This window comes from Dasypus novemcinctus, chromosome 8 (genome assembly GCF_030445035.2).
Source record: "Dasypus novemcinctus isolate mDasNov1 chromosome 8, mDasNov1.1.hap2, whole genome shotgun sequence".
NCBI classification, from domain to species: domain Eukaryota; kingdom Metazoa; phylum Chordata; class Mammalia; order Cingulata; family Dasypodidae; genus Dasypus; species Dasypus novemcinctus.
In genome coordinates, this window is record NC_080680.1 from 114,113,827 (window position 1) to 114,133,476 (window position 19,650).

At 40.6% G+C, this 19,650-nt stretch overlaps 1 long non-coding RNA gene across 1 annotated transcript in view; it reads left to right on the top strand.

Moving 5' to 3' along the window:
• Nucleotides 1–3,866: 3,866 nt before the first annotated feature.
• Nucleotides 3,867–19,650, top strand: part of LOC139439416 (uncharacterized) — a 140,908-nt gene continuing 125,124 nt past the window's right edge. Inside the window, exons 1-2 of the long non-coding RNA XR_011649322.1 lie at nt 3,867–4,067; nt 4,943–5,286. This is a non-coding gene — a long non-coding RNA (uncharacterized lncRNA). The remainder of the gene's footprint in view (nt 4,068–4,942; nt 5,287–19,650) is intronic.

Here is a 19,650-nt window from a genome sequence, read left to right on the forward strand (position 1 = left end):
TTAAGTCTCGGGGGTCAGAGAAATTTTTTCAGAGCCAGGGACAATAGCAGAGGTCTGCCCTCTCCCCCTCCTCCTTTTTTCCCCTCCCTTCCTCTGTTCTTTTCCCTCTCCTTGTCTGCTTTCTTCTCCCCTTCCTTCCCTTTCTTTTTCTCTCTTCTTCCGATCTCTTTCCATTCCTCACTGCTTCCTTCCCTCCATCCTTCTCTTTCCTTTCTTTTCTTTTCTCCCTCCATGCCATTTTCCTCCCTTCCTCCACTTCTGCTTTTCTTCTCTCCTTTCCCAAACACTTAGTGACAGCTTGTTGGGAATTGACATCCTGCACCAGGTGTGGAGGGGTAGAGGAACTGGTGTAAGAAGACATGAACAGGAAACAGCCTTTGTTCTAAGTGCCCAGAGACAATGCATGATAGGTTGGAATCCAGACCATCAGACCTTATATTAGAGGCAGGAGCAGGTTCTCTGGGAGCCCACAAGAGGGGCATCTGGCTCAGGTTGGGGTGACGGGTAGGAGCAGGTGTTAGGGGAGAAAATGATTCTCATAGCAGGTGAAACCTGAGAGACATCTGAGAGGATACTTAGGTGCTAAGCAGATGAATGTCAGAGTGGATGGAGGGTTTTGCAGATAGACAAAAGCTCCTGGGTATAAATAAAAGAGAGGAAGTAGGCATGGTACCTCCTGGGGAGGACAAGAAATTCCGTATGCCTGGGGTAAAGATGTGAGCTGGGAAGGTCCAGAAGATGACATGGCTGGGGAGATGGGTAGGAGACAACTCGAGGGGAAGAGGACACTGCTCAGTGCACACACTGAAGCCATCCAGCAGGGAGCTACACAATCACATCTACCCTTTAGGAAGAACTTTCCGGGCAGTAATGTGGTCCCGCCCACTTCGGACAAATCCAGACTCCTGCATCCTCACACGTGGCTTTTCCAAAACAGACTGCTCTAGAATGCGAAGTCTCCGCAAGGGTCTGGTGAGTCCTTCAGGGGCCTCAGATGCAGACGCGAAATGAAATATGAAATTATTTGATTCTGACGGCGTTGCAGCAGCGCTCCCCCACCCCAAGCTTCTCCTTTCTCTAACACCCCTAATGGGAACGAGTAAACACTATCGGAGCGTCTTCTAAATTGCTGAGACTTTTCTCATTACTTGTAGAGACGAGATAAATGAATTCTTTTTTGTGTTAAAGGGGTAAAGGGTTGCTTTCAGGCTGTAATAAAAAATAAAATAAAATAAAATAAAATAAAATAAAAATAAAAAGTCTGCAAGGTATGAAAGGTCAGAAAACATTCATTATTCTTAACCAGGGTTTCTCGACGTTTGCACAGTTGACATGTGGGGCTGGTGAATTCTTTGGTGTGGGGCTGTTTTGCATTGCAGGGTGTTTAACAGCATCCCTGGACTCTACTCAGAGGATGCCAGTAGCAACTGTCTTCCCAGGGTGACACTAAAAAAAAAGTCTCCAGGCATTTCCAAATATCCCCTGGAGGACAAAATTGCCCCAGTTGAGAGCCTCTAAGTTTTGCAGTCAAGGTATGCTCAGCGAGTTATTTAGGGTCACACGGCCCAGTACTGGTGGCATCTGCTGTTAAGTGAATTCCAGGGTTGCCTCTCAAAGCACCACATCTCTTCCCTCTCAGGGCCCTGCTAATTATTAGAGCCCCTCTTACTTTCTTTCATCTCCAGATGCCTCTAATGTGTTACCGTGGCACGGATCCTACTTTCTCTCCAATTACACCATCAGATGGACCTTTTTCAATTTGGCTTTCAAAGCCGGTTGCTCCTTGGAGACAGCTTTGCTAAAAGCATTTAATGATCCTTGAGGTAGCCAAGCCGTGGAGGTGCATATCTGGAGGGCTGGACGGGATGGCGAAGCTGTCAGGGGTTCTGTCCACCCTCCAGGGCTGCCATATCTCCCCTTTCTCTGTCCTCCTCCAGTGGAGCTTTCTGGCTTTAGGGCTTACATGTCAGATTCCCATTTCATAGCATTCCAGCAGCTCCATTTTAGTCATACCCAGGCAACGCACACGGCTGCTTTCCTCTCGCAAGGACTTGTACACTATAGGATTAAAATTATGATGTTTCAGAGTTACCTTAGGCGGACTAGACTTCAAGCTCCTTGCAAACAAGGATTTTTTCTGCTTTTCCTTTGTTTTCCCAGTGCTTATACCTTCTCTCTGTCTTAAGGATGCGAAGATCCTCACTGCCAGCTGTGAAAAATGGATGATGTCCAGACACGCAAGTGCCTTCGACGTGCCACATTTGGCAATAATGTGGTGTCTCCTCACTCAGAGCCTACGCTATGGATGGGAACCCATATTTTACCTGGAACCTTCAGCTGGGAGATTGTATGCTATTTTTAACAGTGTCCCTTCCCCCCCCCCCCCAACATAGTTCTTAAACAAGGTCGTGCCATTATCAGTTATTTAATATTTCTAAAATTAGAAACAGTTCACTGCTGTGGCAGCTGGAGCTTTAGACCAGACTCTTTGAGCCTTCTCACACTGGGGCTATTGATGTAGTCTCTTGGTGAGTCTTCCTGCTTGTCTTTTTCTAGTTTACAGTTGGTTCGAAATGCAGTCAGGTGACATTTTTTGCTCCCTTTGGGTCAGGATTTGCTCTCATTTAAGACAGAGAACTTCGGGTTAGCTGCCTGTTTGATGGTCAGCATTCTGTACTCAGTGGTCTTACGTCCAACTAGCTCAAGATGGCTCTCCAACCAGCCTGAAGCAAAAGCAAAGCAATGAAAGAGAGGATAATAATGATCCCTTCCAAAGTGACCACCCCTGGGGCTCCCTAATTAAGCAACCTTGAATTCTGGGGAAAATTAAGAGACGGTGAAATGAACAGCAGGTAGAAAAAAAGAGGAGGGAAGACACACACTTTAGTTTAACAAAAAACGATCAGTCTCCTGCTGTGTGTTAGCCCCAGCGTTAAGGGTTGGAGATGCCAATCCACATGACCTCGTCCCTGCCCTCCCCAAAATCATGGTCCTCTGAAGAGATGGACTGAGCAGAAACTGCAGTATGATTAAAAGCTTACCTGCAGGAAGCAGACCTGGCCCAACGGATACGGCGCCTACCACATGGGAGGTCGGCGGTTCAAACCCAGGGCCTCCTTGACCCGTGTGGAGCTGGCCCATGTGCAGTGCTGATGCGCGCAAGGAGTGCCCCACATAGGGGAGCCCCACACACAAGGACTGCACCCCATAAGGAGAGCCGCCCAGCGTGAAAGAAAGTGCAGCCTGCCCAGGAATGGTGCTGCACACACAGAGAGCTGACACAGCCAGATGATGCAACAAAAAGAAATACAGATTCCTGGTGCCACTGATAAGGATAGAAGTGGTCGCAGAAGAACACACAGCGAATGGACACAGAGAGCAGACAGCTGGGAGGGGGAGGGGAGAGAAATAAACAAAAATAAATCTTTTTTTAAAAAAAAACTTACCTGCCATTCTGAAAGATTTCCCCTTAGTAATTTTTAGAATATAAAGAATTTTGAAACTGTTGTTTTATGTAATCTCTAGAATGCCTGGATACTATCAGTAATCCCATTTTACAGAGGAGAAAGCTGAGGTTCAGACAAATTAAGCAACCTATCCAAGTTTACTATTCTGACACTGGATAGAGCCAAGAATGGAACCTAGATCTTCTGACTCCAAGTCCAGTGCTCCCGGCTGTCCAAAGAAGAGAGTTCCATGCTCCCACCTGTCCCCAGCCTCCCTCCTCTACCTGACAAGCCCCCATGAGCTCTCAGTACTGATCTCTTGGAGTGTCATTTGGTCCTTGTGCTATGTCTAAAGATAATTATTTACTCCTCCCACAGGGCTCCAAGCTGGCAGAAGCGTGGCTCGTTAGGCGTGCGGGCCAGAGATGCGCACACATCGTCAAGGTCAGCCCTCAAGCATGGGCCTCAGGATGGTTATTGATGAGCCTGCTGCCCTTTCCCATTGTGGAGCACCATTCTCATACACAGGCCAAGGACTTCCTGCCCATAAATCAGGTCCTTGTAATAGTAATTAATAGAGCGACCTGCAGAGGGTGAATTCTCCTTTTACAAGGAACCTGAGTAAGTGGGTCTTGGGGATGCACGCATCTGAAAAATGAGGGGAGCCACCTTCGACAGAAATACATTGTCAAGGTTTCGTGTGTGTTTTTTTTTTTTTAACTTCTAAGGAGAAATGAGGACTGTTCTGTTCCTGCAAAAATAGCTTTGCACTAAGAAGTAAATATAAACAGACATATATATCATCTACAACTTGGATGAATGATTTAATCTAGGTTATAGAGAGAAACAAAACATGTGAAAGTTTTAGCATCGCACATAGCATGTAGTAGGCGCTCAGTAAGTATTTGTTTAATGTTGAACAAATAAACAAACGCTCTACTGCCAAGCAAGCCACTCAAGATGGAAAACTTTAGTGGTTCGACTGGGCATTTTGACCACATGCCAAAAAAAAAATTCATTTCTTTTTCTTCAATGAAACTGGTCCAATGGTGACTGTGTTTTTGGAATAATTAGAGATTAAGCGGAATTTTAGACTTGACATACGTGCCAATTTAAGTATATGGCTTTTAATTACAGTGTGGGGCAGTGAGAAATAAGCCAAAGGATCCAGAATCAGAAGATTTGGGTTAAAGTGCCACTTCTGCCTTTTACTAGCTGTGAGACATTGGACCAATCATTTCACTTCTCCAGTCCTCAGTTTCCACCTCTGTAGATTGGGAGTAACAATAACAGAGGACTCTAGTATTGGTGAGCAAGGGCTGACAATGTCTGTGAAAGGACTTTGTTGGACATAAATTGGATGCAAATGTGAGTTGTTATTTATGCTATTAGTATGCACATCAATATTGTGTGAATGGGATGAGTGACAAGCTTTTAATTATGGTGTTAATGATTATGAATAGCAATTGATTTGAGTGGTTTGTGCCATTGCTCAGGTCCACTGAAGCTGGAGTCACCTACTGAACCCCCTGTGTAGAGTTGGAAAGCCAAGGAAAGTATGGGTTCTGCCCATCCTCCAGGGCCCTCGTGGTTATTTTGGAAACTGCACAGGCTGATGGAATCCAAGTGAAGAGCTCTGCTGGATTTCCCCATCATGTGCTGTGATCAGAGAGTGTGGGACACACGACTCCATGGGTGCCAAATCAGAGCAGTGTGTTTGGGTTGCAGTTTGCTCATGTGTGCAAATTCTATCCTGGAGCCGAATCCAAAGAGGAGACAACATCAATGCATGATACTGACCCTAAGAAACAGAACCCTCTTGCTGAAGGACAGCCTGCAGGTGAGAAGGAGCCCAGCCTCCTTGGGTTTGTTCTAACACATTTCTCTCCCCACAGACGTGTTGGTTAAGGACTCAGTCTCAAAGATAAACACAGGGCCAGTCCTGAGCTTGCAGACAGAGGGCTTTAACTGCCCCCTCCACTTCTAATCTGTAAGAAATTGAGCACTGGAATAGAATAAGAATATAAACAATCACATTTTAAGCTCCAAGTCCCCATCTTATTTCTATTTAAAAAGGTAACCTTTAATCTCTTTCGGATCTCAAGTTTTCTTTTCCACAGAAGCTTTGTCTTTGCACCATTTCAGTCATTTGTATCCCTGCTAGCTCTGCTCCACTTGATCAAACTAACCTGGATAATGTGGGAGCTATTAAGAGAACACTCCATTTCCTTGGGGAGGAATTTATTCCCATCATCACTGATAATAGAAAGTCCTTTTCTAGGCTTGATGCTAATGACTTCTCAATCCATACTGGGGGTGCATTTTCTCCATTTGTTGGTTATTCTCAAGCTATCACTTGCAGTTTTGGGGAAGCAGGCATAGAATATGCTTCATGGACCAATTTTGTGCTCTGTTTTTATTATTGTCAGCAATGTGGATAGGCAGTAGAAGTGAATGGGTGTTGGATAATCAGTTTTATTGGTGATTAGACAAAGAAAACATGAAGTGTTTCTATTTTGCTTCTTGTTTGGAATTTAGAACGGATTTATAAAGAAACAATGAGATGGTGTCATCAGACTTTAATACTTCACAATTTAATTCTATGTTTAAAAAGGGAGATTTCTTATAGGCATGTAGGTAAGTTATTCTAACTCCTTAAATGTTTAAAATTGAATTTATTATCATCCCTCATACATAAGTTCTTCCTCAATGGAGTCACATTGTTTTTGTCATTCCAGCTTAAAATTCCAGAGTCTTCTATAAATCTTTCTTTCTTTTCCCACATATCTATTCTCTAATTCCTCCAAATCGGTTCTTGGAGTAGTAATTTCTTTATTGTCCCATCTCTACCTTCCTGGGTGAGGCCATTACTACTGTGCACAGAGGCGACAAAAGGTGCCTCTTAACTGTTCACCTTGACTCCAAGATCTCTTGACTCCAATTGTTCTGCAAGCTGCCTCAAGGTCAGTCCTCTGAAAGCAATCCTCTGCTCATGTCACGTCCCTGCTCCAAATCATCACTGACTTCCCATTTCTAGTAAATAAGGTCCAAGCTGTCTGTGTGAGATTTAGAGTTCCCCATAGCTGAGCACCAACTGACTCATAACTTTAAGACTTTTCTCCTCTGTTCCTCTAATACCCAGGTGCATGGGTCACCTCCTTTTTTTGCCCCCATGTCTTTCCTCATGCTGTTCTTTCTTCCTGGGATTTCATTCCCTCACATCTTTATGCATGCTTTTGAAAAGCTCTTCTTTAATCAAGTTTTTAATGGCCATTACAGAATACTGCATTATAGTTATATGTATATCTTTTATATATCTCCCATTATACAAGTAGTTGTAAATGACCGAGCTATGCCTTATATATCCTTACCCCTTCCATAGTGCTTAACAGAATGGCCTGAACAGAATATACTTCCAATAAGCGTATTTACAGAATGAATGAGACTGTAAATAGAGATAGAATCAACATATTGTTTAAATTTTAGGTGACATCATACCCTGGAGTATAATGAATGGAAATCTTTCAAAATTTAACTGATAACTTTCAGAGTGTTATGGAATTGAGAATTTTAAAATCTTTTCAGTCTCACTGAGACTGGAGTTCTCTATTGTTCTCTTGCTTCATCCTCTCTTCCTTTTCATTTCCTTGGACCCTTACTGCTTCACCGTCTCATAAATATAGCATGTTTTATAGAGAAAAAAATTAAGCTGTCAACACTTAAAGATACATGGCAAGTAAATACCTTATCTTTAGCTCTGCCAAACTGTCTCCATTATCCAGGCACAGCATGGGCATAAAGGCAGCTCTTTGGGATCGGGTCATGGGCAAAACCATGTGGTGGATCACTCTAGCCAGAGCTATCACTGGAACAAGTCAGCAGCCTCCTGGAAACCTCAGCCTTTTGGTTTCTTTTAAACTGACGTCCTCATATTCTAGAACATGGTCCTCCTACTGATGTTTTTGAAGGGTGTAGGAGCCTATGAGGTGGTGCCAAGAGGCATTTGAACACATGTGTGCACATGTGTACGACTGGGCCTTTTTGAATTTATGGGGTGGTTTTACCCAGAAGTTCCAAGATCTTTTGAGACATAGAAAGAAAATGCAAGGCTTAATTTATTACTGTGTAAAAGGAAGGCCGTAGTCCAAGGACTCAGAGGTTTGGTTTGGACAAGCACCCAGAAGTTGGGATGACTATCTGCAGCTCTTGCATCTGCATATTTGGGTTGGATCAATTGAGGACAGGCGTCGTCAAGACATTTCAGTACTCCTTACTGCCATCCAGGCTAGAAAATAGCACCTCCTTTGCCATAATACATTTCCATGCAGGGAACTGGAAGGCCAAACAGTCAAAATAGAGAGAGAAAAAAAACAAAGTTGATTTAGTTTCTTCAGAACTGCCATTGGTTCATTGCCTTCAAAGATGTGGTTACATCTTTATTTTGCAAAAAGCTGGGTCAGGCTATGACACACAAATGTTACAAGTTAAAAATGGGCAGTTTTACAACAGAATCCACAGAACTTGATTTCTAAAGGGCATCTTGTGGAACCGTCTTCTTACACAGATTATCAAACTGAGGCATGTAGAGAAGAAATGGCTTGTCAAAGACTAAAAGAGTAGGACCGGCATTCACTCCAGAGTCCTGGCATTTAGTCAACATGGTTACTTTAAATCATCACCCGGCCAGTTCATGTAGATGGACTGAGTGGGCTGAGAGCCGACTCTGGTAGGATTTAGTTTGGAAGAGAAAAGCCCATTTATCCAGACTCCAATTTAGAGATGCACATCGCACCAGCCAGAGAATCAACCAATCAGAAATCAAAGGAAATGGGTCAGTGTGCCAAGAACCTGAAACCAAGCAAAAGACAGGGAGTCCTGAGGCCAGTGTCAAAGCAGCGAAAGAACTGCAGTCAAGAGAGCTGGCCAAAGGGTTCCAAGAGGCAAGATGCTTCTGGGCTTACATCTGTGATTATAGCCATATTTTCAAGTTCCTTCTTGCTTTGCATTTTTGGTTTCTAACAGTTTCAGAGACCTCCTGATGGAAGAAGCTTATGAAATCCAGTTTCTAATTTATTGGTGCAGTGTGTCTGTCCAGTCTTACTATCCTTAAAAATCAAATTTAAACATAGGAATATTAGCAAGGCAAAAGGCTATCCAGATGGGATCATAGAGCAGGAGGAACACTTAAAACACTTCCAGACAAGCGTTTTTGAACTCCACCAAAGATGAAGTCTCCTTAACTATAGATCTTGCACAAGAAGGAAACCAAGATTATTTAATTCAGTTCTTTGCCTTCAAGTAAATGAGGCATTTTTATCCCACCTTTCTGTTTCCCAATACGTTAGTGATACCAAATATATCAGAGGATTGACTCAATATCAAAGAAGTCTTAAATCTAAAACTATGCACAGAGAAGTCACGGATTGTGACTCTTAGAAGCCAGAAGGGGTTCACTGAGAGTTGTTCATGCTGGACTAGTTTTTTTTCCAAAAAGGTTGGAAATTTGGTTAACAAGGGAGATGCTGTAGACATAGTATATCTGGATCTTGGTTTTCTGATGTGTCTGTACTTGACTAAAGACCATAGAATCTCACAAGTGGAAGGCAGCATAGACATAATTTCTTCCCAGTGCTTTAAGATCTTATAAGATGATGGTGACTGATGCTACAATTAGAATAGATTATGACTAATGAATGACCACACTCAGAAAGAGCTGCTTAATGGTTGGGAAGGCAACCTGGCACTTCATTTGGTATTCTCTTTGCTTATTTCCAGTTACGTAATTTATATTTGAAGACGACTTGTTGAGCAATGTTATACATGGCGATTTGGGTGTGGTGTCAAAATGATGATGATAGAATCAGAATCCATGATTCCCCATAGCTGAAACTATGGGCAAAGTCTAGAAAGAAATGTAATAGAGATGGATGGAAAGTACTGTGGAAAATAATGCAAGTAAAATGTGAAAAATACATGGCTGACACAACAGATAACCCTCCCTCTCCAAAACAACAAAAAAATCAACAACAGGGTTGGCAAACTTGGTAGAATTCAAGGTAGTCAAAGAACTAGAAACATCAAGATTAATCTTGGGTCCAGGACAGGCAAGGCAATGTTTTTATTATTCTGTTCTGATGAGGTTAAACATAAAGTATGACCTTTAGTTCTAATAATCCTAATAAAGGAGGGAAAAGATGAAGCAGGAAGGAGTCCCAAAGAAAAGGACCAAGGTTGTTGATGCATCTAAAATGATGCCATTGTGAAAGTCAAAAGAACTGAAGACATTTGGAGAAGATTTCAGGGAGGGATCCAGGGAGAGACACAACAGTGGTCCTCAAATTCTTGAATTGCTCTCAGAAGGAAGAGGAATGAGGCTTATCCAGTGACAAAGAGAGGGCATTTACAGGAGAAGAGTTTAGCCCAATCTTAGGAAGCACTTTCTAAAGATGAACTCCACTGAAATGAACCCAAAAGGTTCCAAGTGGAAGGTGTTTTGAAGGCTTCCTGAATAGAGATGGGATTGGCATCAATTATCTTAAAGCTATGTTTCAATTCTGAGATCCTATGTTTTTTCAATCTGTGAATTTGCTTTTTGTAGAGAAAATGATTGGTCTCTAGACAAGCAAATAATGTGACGTAATGGAATGCTTATCCTATTTAACAGATGACACTTTTCAAAGGACATGTTTATTTATAAGCTGTTAACTTACCCATTTATAGAAGTAGGTCCCTAATGAAACTTTCTGCATTAAATCTTAGTTATTATTTTAGTCTACTTTAGCTGTTTTAATTTAAATACTTATATCTTCTGGAAGTGGTTTAGTGAATTCAAAAGTTATGCAATCCACAGTTTTAACTCAAGCAGATTTTTCCATAATTATTCTGAATGAATTACACTATTCTGAACACGGGAATGATATCTACTAAAGAGATATACTAATAATGATGATGATGATGGCTTGGTTGTTTGAAAGTGCTCACTATGTGCTGGGTGTGATGCTAAGCATTGATTCACTAATTTAGTGGTATTTAAATCCTTAACTTTCAGAGTAACTGTATGAAGTAGCTATAATTATTCCCATCTTACAGATGAAGTCACAGAGAGGTTCATTGATTTGCCCCGGGGCATGTTGTTAGAAGGAAGCAATGCTAGAGTTGTGGCTCCAGAGTCTATATTCTCGTTGCTGGTTTTTTATGATTAACAACATTCAGAGGTTACAACCTTCCAGTTAGAAGTAGAAATAAACCGTGGAATCCTGCCTGTGGTCAGGGTCATTGTACCCTAGGGTAGCCTCATGAAAAACCTCTAATCTGCTTTAAGAGACAAATGGTTTTATTGACTCAGTCCTCCCTTCCATAGAGACAGGTGGGCGTGTTGACCACTTTGTGATCTAGTGGTTAGTTGATGTCTAATTCCAAGTCATCCCCAAAGGGTAGTACTTCTACCACCTGCAACTTGGGCTGTTCAGTAGTTTTGATTTGAATATCGTCAGACTAGAGAATTTAGCTAAGCTGCTTCTGCCTTGTAAGATTTGACTTCTTTAGACCCAAACTCAATTCCTAACTCGGTGTCTCACAAGCTGTATGGACTGGGGGCAAATCACCATCCCATGTGGCAACTTCTTCCTTGTGAAATGGATATTCCAACACACATGTTACAGAGAGTTTTATGAAGATTACATGAGAGATTCTGCATAAACTCTCCTGCAAAGGACTGGCAGATAACGTAAGCATTCTAGACATGGGATTTCTTTCTCTTTCATTTGATAGAGCTCTATAGTCCACTTACAATTTTTGATACAAGTTGGTGACTGGAAAGTTCACCTTGTAATCTGAGTTTCCATTTGAGGGTAAAGAAGAAGCACATCGAGAGAGGCTTCCAAGAGTAGTTCTCCAAGTTTAAGTGCTTTCTGTGTGCCTCTAGTGGGGAGCTTCATTCCAATGCAATGTGTAACTGGGAATTTTTCCATTCTGTGCCAAAAAAAAAAAAAAAAAAAAAAATTCCTTTGCACTGTAATGCTCCCCATTCTTGGCATTAATGATATGGTTGTGTTTTAGACACAGCCACCATGTTTAAGGCATTTTCCACAAGGTGACCAGTCATTCTGCAAACACATTCAGGACCGATTACGTGCTTGCCTTTTAGAAACAGGGCACAGTGCTGGTTGCCTAACAGCATGGAGGGAAGGAGCTCTGGGACACAATGTAATCGAGGTGTGCGCAAAGTGTTCCACGAATAGGGAGAATAAATAAGGGCAGGAGAAGGGAAGCCCTTCCACCTAACCACAAATTTGAACATTCAAGAAAGACCTGCACAAATGAACATTTTGTGGGTTGTGGGTGAACCTGACCAAATAACATCTTGCTTCTTCAGACTGCCACAAATAGATTTTTTTTTCTCCTCTGGACAACAGGGCTCATAATTAATTCTTTGCCATCTCTTGACCTTTTTGAATAGAAAAGAGTATCTTGATTAGCTGGCCTACTGATACTTCCTTCTTTTTTTTAAACAAATTTTCCTTGTGTTAAAGTAAAACACACATGATGCTGCAAATTAGGAAAAAAACAAAAAATACAAAGAAAAAGATGGAAATTGTTTGTAACCTATTATGCAGACATTATCTCTGTTATCATTTAAGGGAATTGGTCTCATTTTTTCCTTGTATACCTAAATATGGGATTATAGTATAGATTGCTTTATATACTGCTTTTTAATGTAATAGGCTATGAATATTGGTGTTTTTACAAAAGGCAGATATGAAACTTTGGAAAAAAATCTGGAAGTTACTTATTAAAGTACACATACACCTACTCAGCAATTACTTCCTAGGTATATACCCAAGATAAATAAAGCAGTTATTCATAAGAACACTTGCACAAGAATATTCACAGCAGCTCTTCATAATAGCTCACATATCCATCAGAAAGTGAATAGAAAACCTGTGGATTATTCATGCAGTGGAATACTATTCAGCAGTAAAAAAGGAACACACATTATTGACACATGCAACAGCATGGATGAATCTCAAAAGCATTAGGCTGAGTGAAAAAAACCAGACTTGAAAAAAAGAGTACATGTTGTATGATTCCATTTATATGATGTTTGGAAACAAAAAAAAAAGGTAATCTATGAAAAAAAAGGCCTAACATTTTTTTTTTTGTATGTGTGTGTGGGTGGTTGGGGGTGGGTTGGGGGCGCAATTGACTGGGAAAGGGCAGGAGGAAAATTTCTGTAATGATGGCAGTATTCCATATCTTAGCAGGGATTTGTGTCACATAGATGTACACATTTGTGAAAATTCACCAAATGGCACACTGAAGATTTGTGCATTTCACTGCACATAAATTTTACTTAAAATAAAATAAAAAAACATCTTAATACCTACTTTAAGCCTGTGTTTCCTCATCAGCAAAGCAAAAATAGAAATATCTACATGCAAGGGGGAAAATTACAAAAAGGCATATTTATAAGCCATAATGCCTTTACATAGTGCTCCAAAAATGAAAACAGTGCTTCAAAACATGAACGTTTATTCAAAAAAGAAAAGGCCATGCAACTCACTAAAGAGAAACTGACTCTGCAACAGAGAAATGGGAAAATAAATGAATTAGGCAATACAAGAAGAAATATACATAGTTAGTAACCAGGAATTAATGTTCAAACTCATGAGCAATAGAATATATAAAATAAAATAATTTCTCTTTATTGAGCACCTAGTAGGTTTACATGCATCAGATATAGTCAATCCCACTGGTAATCCAAAAGTGAAAATGAATCAATAATTTCCTTTTTCTCCTAATAAATTACTGAATATTAAAAAATGAAAATAAAACAATAATTTCCTTTTTCTTCTAATAAATTACTGAATATTAAAAAATGAAAATAAAACAATAATTTCCTTTTTCTTCTAATAAATTACTGAATATTAAAGAAGGGTAGTAATGCTGGAGAAAGTGTGATTGGACAAGCACATCCAGACATTCATAGTGGGCTATACTTGGTTATTATTTTTTCGAAAGTGTTTTTTTGCCATATGGTCAAAAGTTTTTAAAAACAAAATACCTGTTGAATTAGTGATTCCCATTCTGGGATCTTTTCTAGGAAATAATCAAAAGGTGCACAAAATGCAATTATGAAAATGTTCATTCCAATATTGGTTTTAAATTCAAAAACTAAATCTGTGCATCCAATATAAAAGACTGATAAAATAATTTATTGATGTGCACCCACATATTGGAATAATGGTGAGCTTATTAATTTTCTTTACTAAAATCTCCTAATTCCATCAGATCACTGATCAGGGTCCTTTGGGGTACAAAAAAAAGGGAAACTCTTCTTTATCTTGTTCTCCCCTGGAGAGGAACAGGGAGCATTTAAGGCCAGATTTGCACATTGTTTTCTTTTCTGCATTTGTGCATTCTAAGTAGTGGGGACATCTTGCAAGAAGGGCCTACGGCTGGGCAAGTGTATTTTCACGGATCTGTGGACATGTGTGTGTGTGAATTTTTTTTCTTTGCCTCCCTATCTTCCTTCATCTCTTCCAGCTTCCCCTCTCTTTCCTCTTTCATCAACCTTTTGCCTTCATTTCCTCTTTCCTTGATCTTTTCCTTTGTCTTTTCTCCTTCATCTTGGACACTGAATTAGTGTTGCAAATGCTCTCAGGGCCCCCCTTCTCTGTGCTCCTACAGCTCACTGCACACAATCTTATCTATCACAGGACACTCCAGATTGTATTATCTGCTTACTGGTCTCCTTCTTTTATTTTTTTTAAAGGTTTATTTTTATTTTTTTCTCCCCGTTCATTCCCCCCATTGTCTGCTCTCTGTGCCCATTCACTGTGTGTTCTTCTGTGTCTGCTTGTATTCTCATTAGGCGGCTCTGGGAACTGATTCTGGAGTAGGAGAGTGGCGATTACTCTCTTGTGCCACCTCAACTCCCTGTTCTGCTATGTCTTTTTATTTTCTGTCCTCTGTGTCTCTTCTTGCGCCATCTTGCTGCACCAGCTCTCCACGCTGGCTGGCACTCTTGCATAGGGTGGCTTTCCTGTGCTAGGTGGCATTCCCACACAGGGTGGCACTCCTGTGTGGGGTGACAGACCCGTGTTGGCCAGCACTCCTCATGGGTCAGCCTGCCACAAGGGCCAGCTCGCCCTCACCAGGAGGCCCTGGGCATCGAACCCTGGATCTCCTGTATGGTAGATGGGAGCCCAGTTGGTTGAACCACATCCATTTTCCCTAGTGTCCTTTCTGAGGGTTGGAATGATGCCTTAATTATCTCTGTGATGCCCCCATTCCACCTCCCGCACACAGTGAGTGTTCAATATATATAACTGAGAGATCGTATAAAATAGCGGTTGAATGGCCAAACTTGCCTGAGCTTTAATCTTGACTTTGCCATTTCTTAGCTGGGTGACCCTGAGTGTGTTACCTGGGTGTTACTTATCTGTACCTCAGTTTCCTTATCTGTAAAATGGGGTTAATGAAAGATATTATACTCAGAGTTATTTTGAGGATTAAATGAATTAATACATGTAAAGCCCTTAGAACAATGCCTGGAAAGTAGTAAGTCCTCAATCAATGGTTGCTGCTATTAATATTCACATATCTACAGCAAATACTCTTTTGCAGAAAAATTGTGCTGTTGAGGTAAACATAGCTGTATTTATCAATCAGTTCTAATTGCTAGACAGTAAACCAGTTGTATGGAGGGCATGGAAACACATTATTTTTCTCTTGAAGTTCAGTCCTTGGCAAAACGCTTGGCTTATAGTAGGTGCTCACTGAATGTTTGATAAACATGTGGATCAATTTCAAATGAAAAAAAGTGAGAAAAATATGTGGGTGCTATAACATTCAATTTTAGTGTGTAATGACTAGAAAAGGTCTCTGATTTGAAATTGGATGTTTAAACATCTTTTAGGAGGAGTCCACATGGCTTAATAGGAAAAGCAGCAGGGATAGCGTTAAATGGTTTGGCTCTAATCTGGACTCCGCCACTCAGTAGCTGTGTGACTACAGGCAAGTTACCTAATCTCTCTGATCCACAGTGTTTTTCTTTGTGAGACTGAAATAATGATTCTTACCCTTTAGATATTTTATGAGAATTAAATGTGGTAAGTTACGTAGAGCTTTGTGTTGTGTGTTTTAATATTTTTATTTCAGACTATTTTATGTTTAACCCAGGTTCAATGGTAAGTCTTTTCTGTCTTGTAAACAGTAGTTGCAGTAGGTAGACATGAAGCTCTCAGCGATGTGCAACTGTAAACAGGGGGCCATTCAGATGGTGTCACTCATTGAATATCAACATGAAGAGAAAATCTGTTACATATTGACTTAATGAAAACCTAATTTTATGTCAGGTTGGTCTCAGAAAACCTTCCTGAATGGTTGCCCGGGATCTTTTGCATCATGTGTTTTATAAGAAATTGTATTTTGATTACAATTTTTAATCAAAGCAAAGGGGTCACCTTGGCTTGGCCTGCAGTAGGTTGTGGTATCAAATCGGATCTGAAACTAATATACAAGATACAAGGGGGAGTTTTGCCTTCCGGGCTAGCAGGCAAAGACTAATGTCTTACTGAGAATACCAGCAATCAGGTTGCTACTTAGAATTGTTTAGGTATTTGGAGTGTCCAGGGGTGGTTAGAAGGAATGTCAAGATAGATTGGCAGTTTTTGCGTCCATTAAAGACTTCCTAAAGCATTTGCTGTGTGCCAGACACTGTGCTAGATTCTAGAAACCCAACGATGAGCAAAATACAGACTGTTTCTGGTCTGGCAGAGCTCATTCTGGTCTGGGAGACAGACATAATTTGAAAATAGATTTTAATACATGCTCTAGCAGAGATGTATGCAACATACTGTGAGCGCACAGGGTGCAAGCCACTATTCTATTTGGGAATGCCACCGAGAAGGAGAGATTTGGGGTTAGATCTTGAAAGATGTGTGGAGGGTGACCAAAGAAGGGAGGAGAGGTCAGAGAGAAAAGAGCAATGGTAAGCTTACACGAAGGGGGAGCCTTCGTCACGTGGCTTGGCTCTGATGGCGTAAGGAGTGGTGAGAGAGAGCTGATGGCACTTTGTTGAAGGGTTGGACTGGGGACTTTTGGAGAAATTTAAAAATGTGTACTCTAAAACAACATATGTTATAAAAGTAACTTACTGCATAACCTAAAAGCAGTACTAAATAGCTGAAGTGAAATGTTGAAGGTTTCTTCCTCTTCCCATGCTCCAGATCCCACTTCCAGAGAGAGCCATGATTGACTGTTCTTCGTGGACATGCTATCTAATTTCTATGCATGTTAACACATGCATCTGCATGTGTATGCATATTTATACCTACATTTTACACAAATGGATCATATTATCAGAACTGTTTTTGTGTAAATTGTTTTATTTTCCATATAAATTATATTTTGGGCATCTTTCCTTATCATTCCGTATATTTCTATCTTATTCTTTTGAATGGCTGTTTGGTATTCTGTTATAAGGGTGGACTGTAATTTAAAATTTAAGAGTCTTTTTAACTTTTAGCCTGGGGGGATTTCTACTGACTTTCTTAGAGCTCAAGTAAAGATGGAAACAAGATAATGTTGAGAACCATTTCAAATGCACTTTTAGGTTTAAGCAACATTTTTAGGGGCAGAGACCATCCAAGTCTCTGCAAATCACCCATCTCCACAGAATACCATGCTACTTGTTTTGGCCAGGTCTCAGAAGGACTCTTCTGTCACTGCGGTGGTTGTAGAGGAGGTGAGATTTTGAGCTAGATCTTGAAGCATAGGTAGGAAAGCTGGACTCCATTCTGGGTAGAAGGCTGCTGGAAGGATTCAGATGGAAGGATGCTGTTTTCTCATTGTAACTGACCAATCAACAATTTTTTAATACCTGCAGTGTGCCCAGTATGAAGCAGCAGGGGAAACATGATTCCTACTTTGAATAACTTAGAATCCAGTTAGAGAAACAAGATTCACGAGGTAGTCAGTAAGCTCTATTAAGCAGTATATAAGTAAGTGTTGTTGAATTGTGGCCTACGTAAAAGTACTGAAGGGATTGCTAGGAAAGATGAGATGCGTGTGGACTGGAGTCATCAGGGAGGTCTCTCTGGATAGGGTGAGATGGACCTTGGAGGGTGAGCAGGATTCCAGTAAACAGGATACTTAAACAGGGACTTTCCAGCCCAAACCAGTGTAACTCCGGGGGATATTCAATCCAGTTGTTTGGTTAAATAACAGGACAGGTCTAAATGTTCTCAGACACCAAAGCGTCCTACAAATCCCCCTTGCTCATGAGTCACAGATTCCTCCTGGTGAATAGAGAAAATAATGATTGCTTGCTTCCATGAAATTCAGTTACAGGGCTTTGGGAATGCGGATGCTTATGCTCGCTCCCCTTATTTTCAGCCATATCATTACTCTTACTGCCAGGGTTGCTGGAGAGAGTTTATTCGCTGCTGCTTCCAAAACCAGATCAAGACGTTAGCTTGCCTTTCAGATGTTTTGACCATGATCAGAAAATAGTCCAAAATTTATCAAGGAAGAGAAGTTGCCCAAACTGGATATAATGTGTTCAGAAACTCTGGTCCATCAAAAAACCATCATGTTGGTGGCTTGGCAGGCCCCTCTTAGCCCGACTTTTTCATGTCCTTTTCCCAGTAGGCATCACAATCTTCTGTAGAGTTTGTTTAACGAATGTTAGAGAAATTCTCCTTTCAACCAGGATTGTGGGAAACTGAAGAGGTTTTAAAATCTACACGAATGAAGGATACAGTAGAAAGAGTGCTGCCATGGGAGATAGAAGACTTGATTTCTTTCCTGGATATGCCATTTAATTTGCCCACTATCCTTGGGCAATTTACTTCACTCACTTGTAGGAACTAATATTGCAAAAATCAGAAATACTGTTCAATTAAGCAAAAACGTTGTACCTTGCTCTAGATAAACTAGGCTGAACTAGTTCAGCTGTTGTTGACTTTAGAAATTATGGCTGAATGTGAGGGAAGTCTTGACCCTCTTCAATTTTATGCAAAATTTGGTGCATTTGGAAATATTTCTGGGGAGGGACTCCATAGATTTCACCACATTTTCAAAGAAGTTCTTTTCTTTTCTTTTAAATCCTGATTGGCCTCCGCATACTTGTGTATTTATTTAGAATGTACCAGGGATTGAACCTGGGACCTCATGTATGGGAAGCAGGTGCTCAACCCCTCCCTCAAAGAAGTTCTTGATTTCCGAAAAGATCATCCTAATTGGATGAGAAAAACCCTATGGGCTTATTTAGTTTGTAGATGTTATCATTCTTTGATTTTTCTGGTTCTATAGAAGGACTGGTAGAGGAAATATTTTTACACTTTCTTCACTTTAATCTGAGGCTAACTCTACACTATAGGGGCACGCATTTTACTAGAGAATTCTATGAGTACAAAGCCCTATAATTTTTGTACTATTAAATTTGAAGCTGCAACTCTGTCTACAACAGTGCTTGTCACTTTAATTCTAAATGACTTTAGAGTGAAAGCACTGTACTTTTAACACAAGTGTATTCCTCCGAGTTCTCAAAGCTCTATCCCTGGTAAGACGGTAGGTATTCTGGGTGGAAATCTTGCTCACTACTTTATCTGACTTGCCCAAATAAAGTGTATTCTCTGTGTTGTTATTTATTGTTACCTCTTTAGTTTAAGTTTTTAGATGATCGCTGTACAGTCTGTATTTGCACAAAGTTTCTGTGTCTTTCAAAGTAGCAGGGCAAAGGTATTGCCCAATGTGTTACTCAGTGTTCCTTATATAAGTACAGTCAATAAACCCTCTTTAAATTTAAGATAAGGAAAAATGTGTTTTGAGGAGATGAACTTGTATTCTTCTTTCTAGCAAGTAAAAAGGGACATGATACAACTTATATCCTTTTTTGCTTTGTCTGATAGGATCCTAAGAGCTAAATTCAGTGCTCAAATGAAATATGTGAGAGCTTGTTCATTATAGGTGTTTGGCTACATCTATATTTTCCTACACTTGCAATATTTCCGATATTACTGATTTTTTCTTTTAAAGATTTATTTATTTATTTAATTCCTCCCCTCCCCGCTCTGGTTGTCTGTTCTCTGTGTCTGTTTGCTGCGTCTTGTTTCTTTGTTGGCTTCTGTTGTCGTCAGTGGCACGGGAAGTGTGGGTGGTGCCATTCCTGGGCAGGCTGCACTTTCTTTGGTGCTGG